Genomic DNA, 25,269 nt, shown 5'->3' with positions numbered 1-25,269 from the left:
TGAAATAAAAAAGAGACATGCTTTCTCCTAATACTGCAAAGATATGTTTTAAAGACTCAGAAGTGCTTAGCTTCTCTAGACTTAGCCATATTTATCAATATTTGGAAATTTTTCCAATCAACTATTTAACAGTCAGGTTGTGACTTTTGTGGTGTCAGGGACTCACCAAGTCTGAGATACATAAAGTGCTCTTTGGCTTCTTATTGACCCTAGATTTAGGAAGCTAAATCATCGGGAAAACTGCTAGGTAAACTGAGACAAAAGGAAAATGTGTATAGGTTATGCAAGGATAGAAAGCTGTATTAGGATGAGGAAACTTTTGTTAAGAAACTACTATTCTATTCCCAGTAAGAAATAAAAACATTGGTTAGGGGAATGGATTAGATGCACATTTTACAAATGTAAATTAGCACTTGGATAGGCCATTTTATAAGCCCAAGAATTAGAAAGAATTTACTGTTCAACAAAACTATTGGGAAAACTAGAATACAGTAAAACATAAACAAGGTAAAAGACAACATCTAACACCATATGCCAGGAAAAGTTCCAAATGGATGTGAGTTGGACATAAAAGTTAACATCATAAATATATTTTGCAAATCAAAGCAATAACTTTTCACATCTACAGATAGGTAAAGATCATGATTCAACATGAGATGACAGGAGGTTAAATGAATGATTTTCATTATAAAAAATTTCTAAAATTAAACTAATAATAATTTAATATGGAATATGTATACATACCTGTATGTATATGCGTATGTAAACAGATAAAGAAAATATTAGAAGCAAAGCAGGTAAAGGAAAAATATTATTTCCAACAAATTTCTCTGATAGAAGTCAAATTGTAAAAGTATATAGGAAACTGATTCAAATTTATAAGACTTAGAAGTCATTCTCTAATTGAAAAAAAAACTTAAGAAGATACAACAGATATTTTAAAGAGGGAGAAACCAAAGCCATCCACAGGCATATGGATAGAAAAAGGTCTAAATTACTAATATTTTTTTTTTAATCATGAGGTTCAGCTTCACTCACATTAGATTGACAAATTTGTCAATAAATGGAAATACGAAATGCTGGAAGGCATGTAAAGAAATAATGAAATTTTAACCATTGGTAGGACAATAACATGATCCAATCATTCTCAAAATCAATTTATAATTTTGATCCCCAAATTTTAATCTGTGCCATCTATCCAGTGATACTACTGCTCTTAAGAGCAATGGTGGTAATATAGAGTTGGAATCAGGATAATTCACTGAGCTAGTTATTCAATTATTCTTTTTTTGTTTGTTTCCACTAATAAATCCATTATGCAATAACTCAAATTTGTATGTAAGAGGTTTTTTTTTCCTCTCTCCAGCTGTTTCACAGAACATGTATTACATGTAGAATTTAAACCTAAGTTATACTCTAAGAAATAAAGTGTTAATTATATTCAGAAATTAGACTTAAAAATAATAATGAAGTCCATGGGAAAAACAGAGGAGAAATATATGTAAAATCAAAGCATACTGTATGTTATCAAGTGTGACATCATCTCTTTGTATCACTGACATACAGAAATGAAACAGTATTGGGAGGAAGAGAGACAAACAGACAGAGAGATAGAAAGAGACAGACAGACAGACACACACACACACACACACACACACACAGGGAGAGAGAAAGAGAGGAAGACAGAGAAAGGGACACTGAGAGAGACAGAGAGAGACAGACAGAGAGAGAGGAAGGGGAAGTAAAAATATCAAAATATATCCAGCATACTTAGAGACCATCCTCTAAGATATCAAGGGCAGAATTCAGTTTTAATTTTTTTTCATCTAACTCTTTAATTCTACTTTGCCATTTTAAAAAGAAAGAACAATTTGAGACTTGCATTTTGTGAAAGAAACCCTCATGTCCCTTCATTTAGTGACAAGTGGCTCATCATATTTGATCATTTGGTGTATTAGAAAAGAATAAAGCCTCTTTATCAACATCATATAACATCCTACCCATTTATTTCTTTGTTCCAAGGAAACCATTGCTTTCAGTAGTTAAAAACACTTTAATCACTACACTTTTTGAAGCAGGAACCTTTGCTGACAAGGTTTCTCTATAGACTAGGCAGTTCATGACTAGTATTAAGACATGAGGATATATGGGGATAACATTCTTTGAGAATTTTAATGTTTCTTTTAAACAAATTACTTGAAGTTAAAGTGTGTTAACAAAAATGGCACTAGATGTTCTGTCATATACATTTTAAGTTGATCTCCTGTTTATGGAGGTATAATTGAAATAAAAATAGCAATCATCTAGGTAGGCAAATAGTGCTCAAGAAAGTGTGATATGCCAGGATTTCAAATGAAATTTGAATGATAATTAGGGTCCATAATATTTTGAGCATATAGAGGAGGAAGATCACATATTTTGAATAAGTTAATAGTTACAGGAAGTAAAATTAACTTGTTCTGTATGTGTGTGTGTGTGTTTGTTTGTTTGTTTGTTTGTAAGTCTGAGCCATGATTTCATCTATGTAAACTCTTTCCATGATTTTACATCGGTTAACTCACTTATAAGTTTCATTGTTTGTTCTTCTTTTTCAAAGAGCACCATGATTATCAGGGAGATGATGCCATGATATGCAAGTGGATTGGGTTTAAGTGAGAGAGGGCTGTGCAAGGTCACCTGCTTCACTTTCCCCTCCAGAGCCATTTGGGTCCAGTGGCAAGACACAGATCAAAATTACTGGAGATGGCCCTGGATGTAATGGGAGACTGTCCTTTTTAAACTATGGTTTTAAATAAGTCTAAGTTTGATTGAGGCTGAACCAATTTAGTGTTTAAGCTAGATAACAACTGAGGCAAAAAAATCTTCTCTTTCACTCAGTCCAAAAAATCTCTGAGTAAAGCTGGTCAACAAACTGGAATTGGTCAGCTGGAAGACTCCTTCCTTCCTTCTTTCCTTCCTTTCTGCCTTCCTGCTTGCCTGCCTTCCTGCCTTCTCTCTGTCCACATACAATATCATACCCTTACCTACAAATGCTCTTAAAAACATTCTTTTTTCACTTTTGTGCCTCTAAACTCTCCCAAGGTATTTTGCAGTTTATTATCTACATTTCTTTCTTAAGGACCAGGTCTTAAACCAAACCAATTTGATATTATTTGGCTAGCAATAGATCCTAGGTAATGTCCCATTTGATCATTGTTTGGGTTGATCATTGACTCAGATTGTATGTAAATAGCACTTATTTCTGCTTTGGTTACAAATCCTGAGGGTCTTCCCCTCCCAGATTTATTCATTCATTTATTTATAGTTTTAAAATAGTTGATGGGGGGGGAGGTAATATAGAATTTGTCACTTGCTCATGTTCAACCAACTAATATGATTAGAGAGTAGATTTCAAGTAGTTCTTCATTCTAGAGTTGATTATCTGTTATGTCATTCTATATCTCAGCAATTCAATGTATAAAATCGTTTAAAATATTTCAAATATGGGTTCTAAACATTCCTTATGGTCTGACTAATTTATCAAAAGAATATTAACTGATTTTAATTATCAAAAAAGGAACAAGATTAAAAGGAAAATATGCTATTGGTAATGAAAGATTCCCTTTTCCTCTTTTCCTCTGAGAGTCTGCCCTTTGAAAAGAAGTAAGTAAGTATGAGAATTTTAAATTCATATTTTATATGACATGGAAAATTATGACTTGGGATTTCCATTTTGTGCTATCCTATAAAGATACATTAAACAAAAGCTAAGATCATGTTGAACTCAACTTTAAAAATGAATTGCTCTTAATTTAAAACATAAAATACTGCCTAGATTATTGACTTAATTTGAGCTGTTATTTATTTATGTATTTGTTTGTTTGTTTGTTTATTTTTTGCTGAGGCAATGGGGTTATATGACTTGCCCAGGGTCACACAGCTAGGAATTTTTAAGTGTCTAAAGCCCAATTTGAAGACTTCAGGGCTGGTGCTCTATCCAGGGAGCCACCTAGCTGCCCCTGGGCTGTTACTCTTTGTATTCTAAGTACTCTGGGGAAGGGACTATATCCTCCCAGAACGTCTTTTGAGTTTAGGTTTTAAACATGTTCAGAAAGAGTGTGTTGCTGTATGAAATATCATAAAATGTTATAATATATGAGACAAACACAAACATATATCACACAAATAGCATGAAATTTGATTTGTAAGCAATAAAGCACAAAAGATTTAGTCATTACAAAAACCACCAGTACCAATGCCACCACCATCATCACTATCATTAAATACAAAATTATCAAGATTTTTCTTGACAATCTTAATTAAATAGAATATGCTTTCTTTGAAGATTTTCAAAACATTTTACTAAAATTTTGTCCTACAAAAATACTATTAAAGAATCTTTCTAATAGGTTTTTACTTAACCAGTTTTCTCATAGAAAACAAATGTTTCATTTGTCCACCTTAAAAATTGTTAAACGTATCTCCTTTGTACATTGAAGTTAGAATTTAATTGAGTAAGCAATGTATAGAATAATAACATACATTTGAGTCCATAACTAGTACATAGTAAGTTTGCATTCATTAAATAAATCCCTAAAAGAAAAATAAAGTACAGTGTGCCCCCCAACCAATTAATTTGCAAATCTGCCACACAATTATAGAAAATGCTATTGAAACAATGATTATTAAATTGTAAAAATCAGATAAATAAATCCAAGTTTGTTATATTGATAGCCTTCATAAAATTTTCTTTCCTCTCTTCCTATTCTCTGAAATTTTCTTTTCTCATTTAGATCACATTTGAGATTAATTAAGGGTCAGAGAAAATATAGTCAAATAAGAAATTTCCATCTTACAAACAATCAAGGATCACACCATAGATTTTGTTCCAATGCATGGGCTTCAACACGATTCTCCTTCTTTAAAAAACAAACAAACAAACAAACAAAGAAAAACACAGGGGGGGGGGGAGAGGGAGAGATAGAAAGAGAGACAGACAGATAGATAGACCAGCAGAGACAGAGATAGAGACAGAGACAAAGAAAAACAGAGTCACAGACAGGAAGACAAAGACAAAAATAGAGACAAAGAGTTAGAGAACAAAAAGGCAGAGACAGAGAGATACAGATACAGGGACAGAGAAAAAGAAATCAAAAAATAAATTGTCCATTTCAATTGGCACGTTGATTGTATTATGAGAAAATAGTATCATTTCATCCTAAAAACTCGGGCTACAACACATGGTTTAAAGGCTCTTAACAATAAGCTTAGTTTTTACTTTCTTAGAAAAGAAAGATATTAGTTTGAATTTCAGTTTGTTGGAGTTAGTTGTAGTCAGAAACACATATTAGATGGATACATACAGACTAGATAAGAAAGAGAACAAACAAGTATAGAAGCAGTGGGTGGGAGGGAATTGTGATATCATACATGAGAATGAATAAGACTCAAACTAACATGGCAGAGTTCTTATATATATATACATACATATATATATATATATATATACATATATATATATATAATTATCTTTAAGTTCTTTTAGGCCTTAAATTTATATAATTCTGTGGTTTGGAAAAAAAAAATAAGTCAATTGTATAAATGAAGTAAAGGAGACAGGAAACCTCAAGGTCTATAAAATCATGCTTGTGATTTCAGATATTATTGAGGTTGATGTTCCACATTTTATAGAAAAGGAATCTGAAGAAACGAAGTATAAGTTAGTCGCTCATAGTAACAAAAGTTGTTGGGGACAAAAAAATATTCAGATTGCTCTCCTAGTTCCAAGTCTCACAAATTTTTCATTATGCTACAATTTGTTTTAACATATATTTTGAATATAATTAAATGAATATACCAATTGAATTTTAAATTGTTAATTTATGATGTACCCTGTCATCTGAAGGTAATCCATTCAGTTTTGATTGTCATTTGGCTAGATAATAAAATAAGACTTCCATGAAATATTTATTAAATCTAACACTAGAAATCACAATGAGTTTTTAAATCCTTAATATTGAGAGAAACTGGGACATTAGAGTGGGATGATGAGAAAAATAACTCTGAGACATAAAAAAACTGGGTCAAATTTTTCTACTTTTGATAGTTTTATGGATTGTAAGGTCAAAGAGGTTTTTCTTCAGAACAGCAGAGACTTAGGCATTCTTGTATATAAGTTGTAAGGAGCCAATGGAGAGAAAGAAATTAAATATTAAAGAGAAAAAGTGAATGATTTATCAAACAAGGCCATGATAGAAATAAGATAAGATGGATTTAAGGTCACAGGTAGAAGAAATACATGGGGGAGAACTATACTACTGTGGGACTGAAGGGAAGATGAAAAGAAAGCAAAAAAAAAAAAAATCTTCAGCTGAAAGCATGGGGAAAAATAGATATAATATCTGGATTTCATTATTTAAAGGAATTTTGAAGATAGGAACTGATTGGTTTTCTATTACTCCAGTAACTGTATTTAAAGTGAATTATATAAAAGATACTGTGGACTGTCCACAAGTATTTTTCTCTTGTCCTATGTTTACCAGCTACTACTTATTGCTGGATGCTAAGCTCAGTCAAAATGACACCTGAATTAAATGTTTGAATATGTATGTGTCTGTATATATGATGAGAATAAGTTTGACTTTTCTATATATACACACTACAGAAAAGAACTAGCATTTTTCTTGGTGTCAAATATAAAGCTGTTTTGCAGTAGATATAGTCATTCCTCAAAAAATTTATGGAATGATTTCTAACATTTTAAATCAGAACAAATTTTGGTTACTAAAGCTGTTGAATTATTTAAATTATTTTAATTTGCAATAAATATTTATAATTGTTAAAATTCAAAAGATTTTTTCTAAGACTTCTCATTGTATCACAATGAAGCTAACTGACTTCTTAAACACTGATTTTCCCCACTCTGCTATAAGATCTTCTTTTCAATATTTGCTTAATTAACAAAATCTTTTGATTCATTTTAATTTATTGAACTTTATAAGTAGTTTTCAAGTCCTTAATCTTGAAGGAAGTGAAAAGGGTGGTGAAGAAAAGAAGACCATGTCCCAAATGAACAGGAATTAGCATTGGAAGTCACTTATCTTGGTAGCAGGATGGCATCTCTCATTTGGGGGAGAAAAAAAAAACCTTTGTGAAGGATAGGGAAGAGGAATATATCTATGGTTCTGACTCCACTGCCACCATCATCATACTCCAGGATAAGGAAACTCATCATCTTGGAAATTGCTTCAGTGTAAGTACTCACAATTTATCAGTATTCTCAATAGCCTCTGCTGTCAGATTGGATGATGGAATTCCTGCCAAACCTGCCATTTGAAGAGGTTTTACAAGTCCAAACAACTCTTCATTTCCCATGAGCTATATTCCTTGTATTGTACTCCCTATCATCATGCCCTGGGAGTTTTTCTCTTCATGCCCTTTAGACTATAAACTATAGACTTATCTTTATCTTAGCACTTAGCACAATATCTGGCAATAGTTGATACTTAATATTTTTTCTCAATTGAATTGAATTGATAGAGTATAGGTTAAAAATCAGTGAGGTGTGTATCATAGATAGAACACCAAGTCTGGAGTTAGGAAGAACTGAATTCAAAGTCAGGTTCAGATAATTGCTAGTTGTGTGGCTGTGAACAAGTCATTTAATCTTTTCTTTGCCTCAGTTCCCTCAATTTAAAGTGAAGATAATATCATCTATCTCCAAGGGATATGATGAGGATCAAATGAGAAATAATTAAAAAGCACTTAGTGCAGTGCCTGAAACATGATGAATACTATATACATTTTAGCTAGTAGTAGTATATGTTAAAGTTAAATTAAAAATTTAATTAATTAAAAATTAAAAAGTTTATTGTTTTTTAGTAGTTAAGAAGATTTGCTATTTTTCTACCACCTATCCTCTCACTTCCTAGCACCTTCCTAGCACCAAATCTTGATCAGGTAAGAAGATGTAGATGTATTTACTTTAAAAGGAAGCAGCAGACATGATGGAGACTGAGATAGTCATTTCTTTAAACTAACAATTGGGTAAGCTGAAAAAGAAAAAAAAAAAATAGAGGAAATACAGGAGGGAATTTGACATTGTCTCATGTATTAGCAATTTATATTTCACATAAAGGACTCTTTCTAAGTATCTTTGAAAATTTTATCAATTTTCATGGATTCATCCCCAACTAATAATGGAGAAGTAAGGGAGAAGGGACACTAAATCTGTTTTGCCAATCCAAATCTTTTTAAAGAGCTTTGGTTCCACTAATTTTTTTTTTTTCCTTTTTGCTGGAAAGATCCATCTGAATGTTGTGTTAGTGTCTACAAATTCAACTTAATAAACATATTCTCTCTTTTGCCTAATCCCATTACTTCTAATAAATTCTTCCTCCTAACTCCCATATTATGGTTACATCATTACTATTTAAGTTTCTTAAGTGAGAAAACTTAGAGTCATTCTTAAGAACTTCTTTTACTTTTCTAACCTCTTATATGATCAGTGACATCCTTTAACTTCTATCTAAATTGCAGGGATTTTTTAAAGTTTTCATTTTTTTGTTGTTTTAATCTTTCCCCTCCTTTTTTTTTCTGTATACAGTTTTAAATGTAAATCATGTTGGGGGAAAAAACAAGGTCAAAAGGGAAAAGGCACAAGAAAAAAAAAAAAAAAAAGAAAAAGCAACAACAATAAAAAAGGTATACTTCAATCCATATTCAGTGTCTATAGTTCTTTCTCTAGATGCAGATGGAATTTTCTATCCAAAATCTTTGAAATTGTTATCAATCATTAGATTACTGAGAAGAGCTAAGTCTATTATAGTTTATCATGTTACTAACTACATGTGTTTTCCTGGTTCTGCTCATTCTGTGATGCCACAGTTTCATTGAATTGTTCTGCCTCAGTTTCTCTGAATTATAATATCTCAACTTCTCTGTATTAGTTTCCCTGCATAAGTTTCTCTGAATTATAATATCTCAATTTCTCTGAGTTAATATGCTATGTCTCCCCTTTTCCTGACCATTTGGACTGATATAAATTAGGGCTGGGAGCCTTAACCATTAGCATTCCATTGAGGAGATGGTTCATCTCAGATACCTAGATGGCACTCTCTATCTCTCTTGTTCCACACTTCTTGTCTCTAGTTTGACTACCTTCTTCACTCCCAAATTATCAGAATTTATGGTCCTGTCAGAAACGAATTTGTTGTCCATTCCTGAAAACCCCCACTCACCAGTGCTTTCTGCCTTCTGCCTTTTTCCTTTCTCACTAGAGCCCTATAAAAATCCCTGAAATTTCACTTTCAATGCTGGATACTTTGAAACAAGAGACTTATTCAGCCTTGAGGACAACATGGATCCTATTCCCCCCCCCCCCCCCCCCCCCCCCCCCCGCCCCAGCACAATCTCTCCCTCTCAAATGAAATATTAAAAACTCTCTACTCTCTATATTGCCTCAGTTTCTCCAGCATTACAATTTTGCTCAACATTAGTTCTTGTCTTTCCAAACTTTTCTGAAATCAATTTGTTCATTATTTTTAATAGAAAAATAGTATTCCATTATATTCTTATATCATAACTTTTTAGTCATTCCCCAATTAATGAACATCCATTCAATTTCCTTTGTTACAGCAAAAAAGAGCTGCTAAAAATAGTTTGTTTGTTTGTTTGTTTGTTTGTTTTTTACATATTGATCCTTTTCCCTCTTTTATGATTCCTTTAGGATATAGAACTATATAGATATATATTAGTACTGCTGGTTCAAAGAATATTCACAGTTTTGTCACCCTTTGGACATGGTTCCAAATTGCTCTCCAGAATGCCTGAATCAGTTCACAATTCCACCAAAAATCCATTACTATACCAATTTCCCCACATTCCCCACATCCCCTCCAAAATTTATCATTATATATTCTTGTCATCTTAGCCAATCTGATACGTGTGAAATGGTACCTGAGTGCTGTTTTAATTTGCATTTCTCTATATTGATAGAGAGCATTTTTATGACTATTGATGATTTTAAGTGGTTTATTTGGAAATTATCTTTTTCTATCTTTTGACTGTTTATAAACTGGAGATAAACTTCAGTTTCTACCCATATTTTCTCAATATTTTTTACTATATCATTGTAAAAGACTTCAGAGTTGTTTGTCTTCTAATTTGCATTTTTTTCCTTTCCTACATTGTATTTCTATACTATGCTTCCTAAAGCATTATGCTAGAATTATGTCACTTTCCTGCTCAAGAACTTTCAATAATCTTCCTTTTGACTCTAAAGCAGTCAAGATCTTTGTCAATATATTGTACTTACATTTTTTCCTCCTATTTCTCTCTTCTTATATTTCTTCACTGAACAATTTCCATTTGCCATCTTTCAAAGACATAACGCATTTTATCATATCACTAGATATTTTTAGCCTGGAATGCCCTTTGTATTCATCTCTGGATGCTCAAGCTTCAAGTATATTTTCAAATGTATGCTTTTCTCTGAAACATTGTTGATTGATCATCATCATCAAATAATATTCCCTTAGCTTTTGATCTGGAGGCAATATGCTTGTAACTTTTCATTACCTTCATTATTGTATGAAAGTGATGGCCACATATTTGCCAGCTTTTCTGCAAGATTCTAAGTTTTGGATAAAAAATATCCTATTAGTCTCTTCTTATCTCTTCAAATAATACCTAATAGGAAATTGTTAACTAATTGGTTAAAGAACATATATAATGCATGGCATAGAAAGACAACATAGATACAAGTTGGAAAGTATGAAGTTTGGTAGTACATCTGTGGTTGTATAATAGAAGCCATGATCACTTGCATTTGATGAAGAGCAAGGTAGCGTGAAGTAGAAGAAAGAACAATAAGAAATGTCAGAACCCTGGTTTCTCATCTCAGTTCTGCTAACCACAATTTGAGTGACCTTTTAGAAATCCCTTAAATTATCTTGACTTCATTCTCCTCATTTGTTAAAAAAAAAAATAGGCTTTAGGTTAAAATATTCCTTGTCTTTCCATTTCAAAAATCTACATTTTGAAAATAGTGAGTTAAATGTAAGGATCAATAAAATAAAGAGTTCAAGGAGCCATGAAGACGATATATCTGAAACACTGTAAGCATAAAGAATTGAAAATTCATTTTTAATGTGACCAAGGTGCTAAAATATTCTAAAACAAACATACAAAAATGAATATTAATGCATGTTTTGAGACTTTAAAAAGTAAACTAAAAAAGAGAGAAACCATTTAATTTTGGAGGAGACTAAGGGATGATTTAAAAGGTTAGTTGATTTCATTGGGGAAACTTTGCTGAATTGGTGTATTTTAAATGAAAGGTGACTCATTGAATTCCCTGAGCTTCTAATTTGAAGTGTTAAAAGATATAGAAATAGGAATCTAAGGTTAAAGCAGAAGAGTAAAAAACTGGCAAAATACTTGTCATGGGGTGAAAAGCAGCTTTGTCAGAGCTGCTCAAGAGATCAATAGCAGGAGCAATCAGTTGAAAGGAAGCTTTAGATGTGATTTCTGGTTGCTTAAAAAGAGTCCAAACCCTTTTGGTTAAGACCTTTGATCTTATGTATCACTCTTCAGTTTCTCCCAAAGCTTAAGAGAAGTGAAGTCCTTGCAAAGTACCTGTTTGTCTTTTGTGTTTCTTTCTGGTTTGAGGATAAAAATGAGAGGTATGAAAGATTTATGGGACGGCAGTGGCATCAGAAAGCGTACTGTGATTTAATTGTTTGATGAAGCAGTCTAGTAAGTGAAAATTTTACCAGCCTGGTTTGATTTACCTATAGTCTACCTGGAGTCTTTTGCAATGATCTCCGCTGCTATTTTAACAGAAAATATAGCATCTTGATTAGTAATAGACTGACAAGACTAGTCTCTAATGCCAAGAGATTAGCCCATCAATGAGCTTTTTGTTTTCTTACTAACAATGAAGTTATATCCAAATCAACACTATACATTTAAGGCTAATTTCAAGTTGAAATAACTTGATGCTTTGCAATTTTAAGTATATAAGAAAAAAAAAAAAAAAAGATTTCCTTGCTGGCGATGAGAACTATCAAATGTATATTCTTCCTTTGAATATTTTTTTCCTGCTAGTTTCCTCTATGTGCCAACTCTCCCTCAAAGATACATATTATTTTTTTTGCATTTTTATTACTAAATAATTTCCTGTTTAAGATCATTAACATTATTGTTAGTGATTAGTTTAATTAATTAGAATTCACTGATGGAAACTCAAAAGCTAATATGGTTAGTAAGGTGATATGCATTCCTCCTTAACAAAGTAATCCTTAGGACCTTGAAGTAAGTTTAAAATTATCTTATGGTGGTAGTCCTTGAGGATCCCAGGCCTTCCAATCACAATAGCTGGGGATAAGCATACTAATTCAAAGGGTAGGAAGGGAACTCAAATATCCATATAAAAAAGATGAGAACTAAAGTGAAGGTAGGAGTTACTTCCCACCTATTCACAGAATTATCTAGGTTATCTGAAACTTTTAATCCTGTTATCATATGAAAAACTTAATTTCCATCTCTGTGTCATTCATGAACTGGTGGGATTTATGTCAACATAAATCCCAGAAAAGATGTGGCAATAGAACATTTAATGGGAAAGACCATATTTTATAGGAATAAAGAAATTGACAATATTCTGATGACAGAGTGTCTTTTTCTTGGTAGAAAATGGGGAATAATTTAATTTTAAGTATGAAATATATATGGGGATATAGTTATGTGAAGAAACAATAGATCCTTGTCAAGTGGATACAGAAGAAGTGAGTTCTTTTGTAATGAGATCTGGCACGGTTTAAAAAAAAAAAAGGAATTTAAGAAGAATCAGGATAAGAAGCAAAATGAAGCCATATATAGTTAAGGAGAGATTGAGATTTTGGGTAGTATATAGCCTTCCATATATTTGTAAGAATTAAAGAAAAAAGTTAAGAAAAGCAAAAAGGATGGAGTAGAAAGAGGTATATAAATGAGTAGATATGGAATACAGGTCAGATGCCATCATTTCAATTGGAATATGAAAATTTGAATTATATATTCTTCTTGTATTGCTTTGTATTAATATTGATTAATCCCTATAATTAGTTGACCTAGATTTCCCTTAAAAGTGATTCAAAAGGAGGATACTTTAATTGAAGCATATGAGTTTATGAGGCATTATGCTTCAATGGAAAGAAAGGTAAACAAGTCTTAGACTATGAATTTTAATACTGGCTTTAACTTCTGGATCTTCCCTATTCCCTTAGGATAGTGTAATTCTTGTAAAGTTTTTCTTTAGTAGGATAGTGATCTTTCTGTTTTCTATTGTTGTATTCAAGTTGTTTGACAACAGAAGGAGGAGGAAGGGAACAAAAATTTATTAAGTGCTTACTTTAGATTATTAAGTACTTACTAAGAGATCTACAGATATTTTGCCAATGGAACACACTGAATTGTCAGATTATCTCTTGTTTATGTTTGTTTGTTTATTTTAATCTTTTGTGGCACTCAATATGGTTTTCTGCAAACATTGATAACTGTTACTTGAATTTAGAAAGGCTGAACTGAATTTTTATTTTGGAAATAAGAAATCATTAACTTATTATACAAATTCTATCCCAATAATTGATTTGACTTGTTTTAATTTCATTTTAATCCGTGTAGATGCTTTTAAAATGTGAATTATACATTCTTCTTGTATGCTTTTAAAAAGTTTATTGGACATTGTTGAATGAATTTTCCAATACATTCTTGTATTCGGAGCTAATATTGTTTATGTACTAGGAACTAATATTGTTTATACACTAATTTTCAGTGCTAACATTATCTGATAAAGCAATGATAGAACTATTAACTCTCTTACATGTGAAATAAAATAATAGCATTTAATTAAATAGGTCTTCAACATACACTAAATATGTTGATACAATTTCTGAATAGCTTTGGTGTCCTGAATCTAGAGGAAAAGAGCAATTGAAGTCAGAAATGTACCCTTTGCATCTAAAACCTTTATAGAAAATCAAAGCATTCAACACCTTTTGGAAATGTGTCCTTCCCTATTATCTCAATGAGAAATCCAAAGACTTCCTGGATCAATATAACTCCTCACTTCCTGTTTGGGTTCTTTCTCTTTTTAAAAAAACAGTAACACATGGTAGTTTTTAAAAGTGCAACATCTACACACTTTTAAATTATATTTTTAATGTCAGCTAACAGAGTAGCAGAGTCATATGCTTATAATATTGCAGTAGGAACAAAACAATTAAAATCTTAAGCAATTCCAACAACAACAGCTAATTGTCTGTGTAATTAATTTCCTTAATGAATCTGGTTAGTCTTTAATTTTCAATAATGAATAACAAATTTTCAAACCCTTTGGTTATAATGAAAGATATTCCCTTGAGCTTCTGCCTTTCTGATGAAAGAAGCAAAATCAGACTAAATCATACTCAGAGGAGAGCAAGTATTAACTCTCTTGGGAGTCTCTCTTTCTATTATTGTGAATTGCATTGCAATGACACTATTTCATTTCTAAGGAAAATTGGCTTGTAAATTTTCAGTTAGGTTATTTATTAACAAGTAAGATTCTATACTGTAAAACATAGAAGACTCAACAAACTTAATTGAATGATTAAACAGGATAAAAGTGTAACTAAATAGAATACCAATAGTTACCTTTACCTAAATAATTTCTTTTGTCATTTAATACAGATTGATTGACCTATATTTTGGCCACCTCCCTCCCCTCCCATAAGCCATTTTCATATTTAGTCAAATTCTTAACTATTTTTTAAACCAACTCCCTAATAAGGTTGACTTTGCTTTCTAACCACTTTAAAGTAGTAAGAATATTACTTGCTGGAAACAGCAGGTAATACAACTCTTTTACAAGAAAGTTTTCCAGGTCAGAAAAACATTAGACTAGTATTTCTCTCTTTTCATGAATTAATTCTCCCCTTCAAACCAAAAAAAAAAATAACTCTCAAATTTGTGTAGGACAGTTGTATTTTAATTTCTTACCTATTATTTTTCTCTTTCATATGTATGTTTGTGATTATCCTCTTTTTAGTTTTGCCAACTATTGGAAGACAAATTTTCTCAGGAAATCATTATTTAATAAACCTCATCACCAAAACGTAGATTAATATAAAGCAGAAATTACCCATCTTTTTTTTATTCAAAGAATATAATAACTGCTTTTTCTGTCCAATGTATGTGATTTTATAAAGTAAATTATGCATTAGAATATCTTAATATAAATATAACATTGATATATTAATAATTCATTATATTTAATAGAATTTCCCCATGATCTGTAATTTCATTTTTGTGGACACTCCATCCACCAACACAAATTGTAGCACAGACACAAATACCTTAGTAAATGATTGCATTAGAAACCCTGGCTCCCCAGAAAATCACAATTTAGTGAATAATATTTTGAAAAGATGTCTTTCCTCTGGTTTCCAGGTGACAGTCTATCATGAAGCCTTTGCTTAAAGCTTTTCTTGCTTGATAGAATATGGCTATACTCTCCTAGTCTTTGAAAACCCACGATTTTCCTCCTCTACCAAGAAGAAGCATTAGGTTATGTAAATAAGCAATAATGAATATAAACTTTGTTGTATGAAAGAAATAATTCTCAACAAATAGTTTAATTTGTTTTATAGGGTCTTACAGTAAGCAAGCAGTTATTAATGCATTTGGTTTAGCTATCATTTGGTAAAATGAATCAGAAGTAAGCAAAGGAGCTTGTGCAAAGTAATACATTGTAATAATCTCTAATAAAGGAAAGGGAGGAAACAAGCATTTTTTCAGTAGCTGCTATGTGCCAGGTACTGTGCTAAACATTTTACAGAAATTACATTATTTGATTATTCCCTTAAATATATCCATCTGTATTAAATATTTTTGGTTAGCTTGGGAGATACAGCTTTTAAATCGTTCTATTACCCAGTCTAAGGAAATCTGGCATCCTGATAGATTTGGGGTACAGAAAATCAATCATTTTTCTTGGAAGAAATTCTCCTACCGACTATTTTCATATTTAAAATACCTGTATTTTTTTGTCTGTATCTGCAATTAACTAGTTTTATGGTTACTCAATTCTATCTTTAAGATGGAGACAATATCTTATCCATTCTATGTTCATATGATATAAAAAAGAAATAAAATGATAATGTGCAATGGTACTTTATAAACAATAAAGCACTATATACTATGAACAATCATATGGAGTTCCTTCAACCATCCTTTTGGTACTTCACAAATCTTACACTATTCTACCAATATAATTGTAATAAATATCTATTCTTCACATGTACTTCAATCTGTTAATGTTCCTCATAAAATGTAACAACCAAAACTTAACACAAAACTCAATTCACTAATTCACTGAATTTATCCTATATGATCATCCTTACATATCAGTGCTCTCCAAATTCTCTAGCATTCCTTCCCTTGAACACACATTTCTTATATCACACTCTATAGATTTCTATCAAGCATTAGAACTTTTGGGATGCAATATCTTATCTGTCTTGATGGAGATTAGACAGTAAAATTGTCTTCTAGCCATTTTCTTCCTTTTCTTTCTTTCTTTCTTTTTTTTTTTTTTTTTTTTTGATAATGGAAGTGGTAATGATGGTACAGAAAAAATTTTGTGAAATAGAGTTTAGAGAAAGACTAGAATCTAAAAGAAAACAGGACTAAACTTATGATGAAATCATTCATTCATAGAGTACTTTCTTTGTTTTGTTGTTACTTCATATCAATAAATAGGTTGCATTGTATTTAATGTTAGTGTTCCTGTTTAAGATATCTCAGATAACTTGTTAAATCTTGGTGTAAGATTTGAGACTTTTCATAATCTGACTTGAGTCTATCTTTCTAACTTATGGCCTATTGTTTTATATCATGTGCTCCATGTCCCAACCAATTTGGTCTACTTGTTGGCTGCAATATATGACATCTCATATTCTGCTTTCATATCTTTGTGTAGAATACTTCCAGTGTCTTAATTGCTCTCCTTCCTCATTTCTACTTCTTACAATCATTAGTTTTCTTTAAGTTTCAGTTCAGGTGCCTGTTCCCACATAAACATTTACAAATTCTCCAAGCTATTAGTGTTCTTCAACACCCTTTACCCAATTAATCAATATTTACTTATAGTATATGTGTTGTATTACGTACACCTTGGCAGAATTTAAGATCTTTGAGCATAAAGATTATTTCAGTTTTGACTTAGTAACTCTAGTGCCTAGAATAGTGTCTTACAGAAGGTAGTTAAAATTTATTCAGCTGAACCAAACTGAATTGGAAGAGTTATATAGAGAAATGATAAGTTCAGAGAGGGACTTCTTACCCAATATACATTGTGTTTAATAAACATTTGCTGTCATTTGATACATTTGATAGTCATAAAATATGTTTTAATAGTAACTCTTGACCACTGATCATCTTAACAATAAATCTAGCCCTCCATTCTATTATGTTGCTCCCAGATGACTTAACTCTAAAATCTAGTTCATTGGCATATTTAGCCGTAAACTTGGGCATTTAGATTTAAACATTTTAAAAATATAACAGCATAGATTTGAACATAAACAATTCAGTTCATTTAAAACTAGAAATTCAGAATCATGTTCAGTGATCTCAAAGAAGCTAGTTTAAAAATTATCAAATAGTTACACATGTAGGATAGCTCTCCTCATCAACTTTAAATTAACAAATAGACCCATGAGGCTAGTGTCTGAAATTTCTCATCTGCAGGAGGTATATTGAGGATTAAATTATTAAATAGATAACAAAATAATTGCAAGTATGGGTATTATATTCTTAGCAATTTTTTTTTTGCTTCAGATATTTTTTGTATTAAATCCACTGTTAACTGTTTGAATAGCATAAAAATTAGAAAACACTATCCTGAAAATAATTATCATTTAGATTTGAAATGTTATCATTTTATTCAGTACCCCTTAGTTTTCAAAAATGAATGAAGCCAAATTGCAATCTCAGATATTCTACATAATTCCCATATGGACATTACTAGGAAGACTCAGGCCCAGTGTTAATTTTCTGTTTTTACTTCATCAGTAGTTTCGTATACTCACAGGGATATAAAATATAGACTTTCATCCTTGTAAAGTTGCTAAAGTCAGTCTAAAAACTTTCTTGTTAGTATTTGGAGCTTTTTTCTTTTCTTTAAAGGCACAAACTAATTTTTTAAATTCATAATTGATACTTTTTTTTTTCAAAATGATGTTAGTGTAGATAATGCATGATCATGGTATAGTTTGCTACATAGTGTAAAGATTACAAATTATAGCATCATAATACTTCATTTTGAATCCAGACCTTGACTTTAAATAATTGTAAGACTCTGGGTTAAACCCAAAATATATTTGTGCCTTGTTTCCTTACTTAAATAAAATAATAATGTACTACTTATTCACAATAAAATAATTTTTTGCAATCTTAAAAACTTATGCAACTTTGGGTTCTTATGCTAGTGCTGCCAATAATAATGCTAATGCTTTTATTTGTAATTTGTAATTTAAAGTTTATCTAGAAGACAGCACTTAATTGTAAGAAACACAATATAGAGAAAAATGGAGGTTAAATTACCAAAAGAAATAGTAAAATAATATCTGACTTCTTTAGATAAGATCAAGATGTTTATCTTGGATGGCTTTATGTTTATGGGGACAAAAAGAATCATTTGTTTCTTCTAGATAATCTTACATCAAAAATATCTTTTTTAAAAAGGTCAAATACCTGAAGTTTTAAAAAAAATGAAAAAAAAAAAAGCCAATCTTAATAATTGATTGGTGAGACAAAAATTACCAAAAAATTTCAGGATAGAGTATTATATAGATTGTTATATGCAAATACAAAAGAATACAATCATTGTTAAAGGCAACATGCACTCTCAGAAATTATAGAATTTGGGAATTATCCAGGGATGTCAGTGGCTATCTAATCCTACTTATACAAGAAAAGGTTCCTCACATAATATCCACCAGTTGGTCATTTAGCTTTTATTAGAAGTTCTTGGAATGCAGTATGGGCATCATATATGGAGGTAGCCCCTTATTCATTTTTTTGTTGTTGTTTTTAACAGTTCTAATATTAAGAAATATTGCTTGACATTTAATTTAAATGAAATTTTTTGAAACATTCACCAGTTCTGCTTTCAAGTGTCAAAGAGAACATGTACATTACCTTCTTCACATGAGAAAACTTTAAATATTTAAAGAGAGCCATCATGTTAATTTTATGTTGCATTTTTTCTCTATCCTAGCTAAATGTGCTCAATTACTTTACTGGGTCTGATGTAACATGGACTAATGTGATGTAATCATCCTGGCTACTCTTCTAGAGACACTCACTCTATCAGTGTTCTTTTTAAACTCTTATACTGAAGGGGTTGAGTCAAAATAGAGTAGAGTAGTTTGTCTAAACTCTTCCTGACTTCCCTCACAATTAACATCAGATCAAGAATCTGAATGGATTTTTGAGTGACAGAATCCACCAATATTTGGAATGTAAGAAATTTCCAGCATAAAATATCTCAGAACAACTTCAGGAAAGGTCCATTTCAATTAGGCAAAAAGGTTTTGGAGGCCCAGGGCAGAGGAATTTTTTCAATGACTATTCCAGCATCTGGTTCTATGATATCAGAGATCTTTTACTTGATGATTTCTTGAAAGATGTTTTCCAGGCTTTTATTTTTTCGTGATGGTTTTCAGGTAGTCCATTTTTTTTTTTTTTTTAGATTTTCTCTCCTAGACCTATTTTTCCAGGTCACTTGTTTTTCCAGTGAGGTATTTCATATTTTCTTCTATTTTTTTTTTTTTTTTTGGTTTATTTGACTGATTCTTGATATCTCATTGAGCCATTCATTTCCATTTATTCAATTTTAATTTTTAGTGAGTTATTTTCTTCAGTTTTCTCTTTTACTTCCTTTTGCCTTTGGTGAATTGAAATTTTAAAGGTGTTGTTTTATTCACTGGATTTTCTTTTTTCCATTTCACCAAATCTATTTTTAAGAAGTTGTATATTTTCCCCTTTCTTCAAATGTATTATTTAAGGAATTGTTTTATTCAGTCAATTTATGTTTCCTTTTCCAAACCCTCCTGCAAAGCTGTCATTTCCTTTCCCCATTTCGATTCTATTTCTCTTTTAAGATCCTTTTTGAATTCTTTCAAGAGAACATTTTGAGTTGGAGACAAATTCAGAAACCTTTTGAGGCTTAATCTGGAAATGTTTGCCTTTAGTGTCTTTAGGGTTCATGATCTGTTCTCCCCTGTCTCCATAGTAGTGGTCTATTCTCAGAGCTCTTATTGCTTTTTTTTTTGCTAATTTTTAAATGTTGAGGGCTGGTTCTAGGGTTCAGGAGAGATTGTTTTGAAGGTTCCTCTTTGTGGCAACAGGTGCTTCTCATTGCTCTGGAATGGGTGCTATAGGCTTCCCTCACTGTGTTGAATAGACCTGACCAAGTCCTTTCTGTTATGCTGGAGTTTAGGGGCTATTTGCCTTCTTTACTTGTATTGGAGGCCTCAAAGCTAATTTGCTGATCCACTGACCTTCTAAACCAGGTCAAAGTAGTCAATGTTGCTATATAGAGCTAGAAAAAGTAATAAGCTTCATCTGAAAGAATAAAAGGTAAAATTTTTCAAGGCAATTAATGGGAAAAAATGGAAACAAAGTGGCCTAGCTGTACCAGACCTAAAACTATAATATAAAACAAAGATACTAGATCATTGGAATAGATTACATTCACGAGATATAATAGTCAATGATTATATAATCCTCAATGTCTATAACCCAAAGAGGCCATTCTCTAGGCAACTGAGTAGGAGATGGAAGTCCAGGCTGAAGAGTTCCCATAGTTTCCATCTGTTCATTTACTTTTATCAAATCAGTCAACACCCTCCATTTTCCATATTTCTTTTTTATAACAAATACAGGGCAATTCCAAGGACTCTGAAAAAGTTGTAAGTGTCCTTGATCAAGTTTCTCCTATACTATATCTAATAAGGCCTGAATTTTTTCACTTTTTAAGGGCCCCTGTTCTACCTACATTGGTGTACCAGTTTTCCATTGAATGGGAACAGGTAAGAATGTTGGTAGGCCTTCAACAGCCTGCCTAAAAAACCGAAGTACTCAATTGTAATCCTAGTTGTTGTAAGATGTTTCTTGTACATAGATTGATGAGCATTTTTTCAACTGCAAAAGGAGTTAAAAAAAACCCTCCTGTTTCACCCTTCAAATTTCCATCTCAAAGGGATAGTACTAGTTTCAATTGTTATTGATCCTCCTATGCCAGACATATAGGTGTCTGCCTTAAATTTTTTTTAATGTTGCTCTGTTTTTTTACGACATATTTTATTGTATTTATTTATATATATATTTTATTATAGCTTTTTATTGACAGAACACATGCACAAATAATTTTTCAACATTGTCACTTGCAATCACTTCTGTTCCAACTTTTCCCTTCCTTCCCTTCACCCTCTCCCCTAGATGGCAGGCAGTCTCATACATGTTAAACATGTTAAAATATATCTTAAATACAATATATGTATACATATTTATATGGTTCTCTTGTTGCACAAGAAAAAATCAGATTTAGAAAAGTAAAAATAATCTGGGAAGAAAAACAAAAATAAAAGCATTCCACATTAATTTCCCAATGTTCTTTTTCTGGGTGTAACTGGTTCTGTTCATCACTGATCAATTGGAACTGAATTGGATCTTGTCATTGCTGAATATATCCACTTCCATCAGAATTGATCCTCACATGGTATTGTTGTTGAAGTGTATAATCATCTCTTGGTTCTGCTCATTTCATTTAGTATCAATTCATATAAGTCTCTCCAATCCTCTTTGTAGTCATCCTGCTATTCATTTCTTACAGAACAATAATATTTCATAACAGTCATATACCACAATTTACCCAGCCATTGTCCAATTGATGGGCATCCATTCAATTTTTAGTTTCTAGCCACTACGAAAAGGGCTGCCACAAACATTTTTGCATATACTGGTCTCTTTCCCTTTTTTAATATCTCTTTGGGATATAAGTAGTAAAACTGCTGGATCAAAGGGTATGCACAGTTTGATAACTTTTTGAGCATAGTTCCAAATTGCTCTCCAGAATGGTTGGATCCATTCACAATTCCACCAACAATGCATCAGTGTCCCAGTTTTCCTGCATCCCCTCCAACATTTATCATTATCTTTTCCTATCATCTTAATCAGTCTCACGGGTGTGTAGTGATATCTCAGCATTGTCTTAATTTGCCTTTCAAGATCAATAGTGATTTGGAACACCCTTTCATATGAGTTGAAATAGTTTCAATTTCATTATCTGAAAATTGTCTGTTCATACCCTTTGACCGTTTATCAATTGGAGATTGGCTTGATTTCTTATAGAGTCAATTCTCTATATATTTTGGAAATGAGGCCTTTATCAGAACCTTTAACTGTAAAAAAATTTTTTTTTCCCAATTTGCTTTCCTTCTAATCTTGTCTGCATTAGTTCTATTTGTACAAAAGCTTTTTACTTGCTATAAATTTTTTTTTCTATTTTGTGATCAATGATGATCTCTAGTTCTTCTTTGGTCACAAATTCCTTCCTCCTCCACAAGTCTGAGAGGTAAACTATCCTATGTTCTTCTAATTTATTTATAATCTCATTCTTTATTCTAAATCACGAACCCACTTTGTTCTTATCTTCATTTACAGTGTTAACTATGAGTCCATGCCTACTTTCTGCCATACTAATTTCGAGTTTTCCCAGCTGTCTGTCTTAATCTATGGCCAATGACTGAGCCAGCTGGCATCTCTAGTGATTGTACAGTCTGCACCCATGTCTATCAACTTTTTTAATGGTATGCCATTTACATAGGTAGTGAGCATAGGATGGACAACTGTAACAGCTGCAGTCCAGAATACTCCTGAATTCTGTTGTTGGGAGTAAAAATCTGGGTATATATCACCAAATTGCCTATCGGGAGTATATCAGGAAATCTGAAGCTACTAGTTCTCCTGGGTGATAAATGACACATTTTCTATCTGTATCAGTGTCTGGGATATTGTGTAGACATTCCCCAAATTCCCAAATCAGTGTATGGATAGACATTATGTTGTAAGTACTTTCAGGAGGTGAAATAGTTAAGCCTACTTTGACTAGAGACAAAGGTTCTATAGGCCAGACAGGGACAGACTTCATCTCTCCAGGGGATATCTCAGTGGTCCCAGTTGTACAAAATTCTATTCTCCCCAATTGCAATCCCTTTCTCCCATCAGGTTGCTTCGTGGCTGATTGAGCATGTTGGAGTACTGAACTTCTAAAGATGCTCTGGATGTAACATTGGCTGCCATTATGCCCCAAGTGTTTTTTGCCTAGGGCCCTGGAGTAAAGGCCCACTTCCCATTTCTCTGAGTCATTCTACATTCTGATGTTCAATTGTTATGGGCCAAAACTTGAAACAAGGTAATAAGTAGAATTGAGGAGAAAATGGTTATCTAGTTTAGCATGATGTTTTCTAAGTTCACTATGATTAACTTTAACTTACAACAAATAATGCTTTACTAGAGATATAGTGATTGGTTTATACTCAGTGTGGAGCATACGAGCAAGGACTGAGAGCCACAGAGGAGAAGTTTTCAGATGGCACAGAAGACAGGCAGGAGCTCAAGCTCTCAGAACCAAGGACAGGCATTCATATGATCTTCAGTCAGGCCATTGGTGGCAGGCTCTCCTCCTGTGTTTCTCCACTGAGACTAAGGCTAGTCTGAAAGGCTCTCCAGAAAGCTACCCAGCCCCAGGAAGGAGATAATAAAAAAAAAAAAAAAATATGGACTATAAGAAAGCTAACTGCGCTGCAAGAAAGGAGACAAGACTTTGCAATAATTAAGGATTTGGATTTTAACCCTTGTCTACTCTTGTGGTGATTACTTTACTGCAAGAAAGGCTGCTCCCAGAGACCACTGGAAAATCAAACCAGAGAACATTACACCCAATGGAAGCCTTTGTTGCATTTTGGACAAGGGGTTTTGGGTCTTGTTCTCCCACCCTGTTTTCTCACTCTATCTTTTTGCCAACACTGAGCTTTCAGAAGCCCTACTTTACCATATTGAAAGCATTGACGAGTCTCTCTGGAAGTCCCTTGCTGAAAGGTCCCCTGTCCTCCCATGTTCTGATCTTGAAAAGTCTGCATCATAGCCTGGATATAAAAGGTATTTGTGCCCACTATGGCACAGCTTCTAATGATCTCATTTAAAGGAGTATCCTTGTGTAGTCCTAGTATAATTCTTCTACAAACCCCATTAGCATTTATTTTAGCAAGTTGTCTTATCATAACCTCGGTTGCTACATTTTCACCAATAGCTGTCTGCAGCTGTCTCACAAAATCAGCAAAGGGTTCATTTGGACCTTGTGCTATTTTCGTGAAAGCTTTTCTTCTATCTTGTCTTTCTGAGAGGGTGCCCCATGCTTTGATAGTAGCAAAAGCAATTTGCTCTGATACTGTAAAAGGGTAATTAATCTGTGCTGGAGTTTCTGCATAAGGAACTACACCTGTTAGTTAGTCAAAGGTGACTGCTATATTGACCGCAGGTTGTCTGTTTCATTGGATTTGTATTATGCAGAATTCACTATACAGAAAGCCACAACAAGTTTTGTCCAGATTCTAACCATGTCCTTTCTATAGATTTCCAATCATTATGGATTAAAATTTCAAAAGCCAAATTCTCTAATAACATCTTCACATAGGACAATGTAGACCCATAAAGAGTACAATCCTTTTTCAGAGCTTTGACAATTTCCATATTAAAATGAGTATATCTTCTTTTTTACTGAAGAGTTAAACTCTTCAATCATAGGATATGCTTCTATTCTCAAATTAAGTGTATCCTGTTCTTCCTCTTTAGCTTTACCTAATGCCTTTTGTAATTTCATCATAGGGGTTGCACAAAGCTGCTGCATAGGTGATGCTGATGGTGTCACTGTTCTTCTCTTTGGGTGGAGGAGGCTCTTTTCTTAGCATTTGCCCCATTTCAGCTGAAAAATGAAAGCGACTAGTTTAGCCCTTACCAAAAATTCACATCACTTTGATGATGAAGCTGGATGGAGTCTGGAGTCTGTAGTCTGAAGTCTTCTTTGTATCTTTGGCTGAGACTCTAAGATCCCAGTTCTCTCAGCCCTCAAATATATCACTAAAGCAACTGAGCATGTGCCAGCTGTAGAACCATTACATCACCATTTCATACTAAGTATAT

The 25,269-nt window shown here is 32.4% G+C and overlaps 1 pseudogene; it reads right to left on the bottom strand.

Annotated features, from left to right (window-relative positions):
• Positions 1–25,046, bottom strand: part of LOC127557055 (kelch-like protein 5) — a 79,800-nt pseudogene extending 54,754 nt beyond the window's left edge.
• Between the last annotated feature and the right edge of the window lie 223 nt (positions 25,047–25,269).

Source organism: Antechinus flavipes, chromosome 3 (genome assembly GCF_016432865.1).
Source record: "Antechinus flavipes isolate AdamAnt ecotype Samford, QLD, Australia chromosome 3, AdamAnt_v2, whole genome shotgun sequence".
Taxonomy (NCBI): domain Eukaryota; kingdom Metazoa; phylum Chordata; class Mammalia; order Dasyuromorphia; family Dasyuridae; genus Antechinus; species Antechinus flavipes.
Note: the sequence above shows the minus strand (reverse complement) of the source record. Positions and strands in the feature narration are given on the sequence as shown.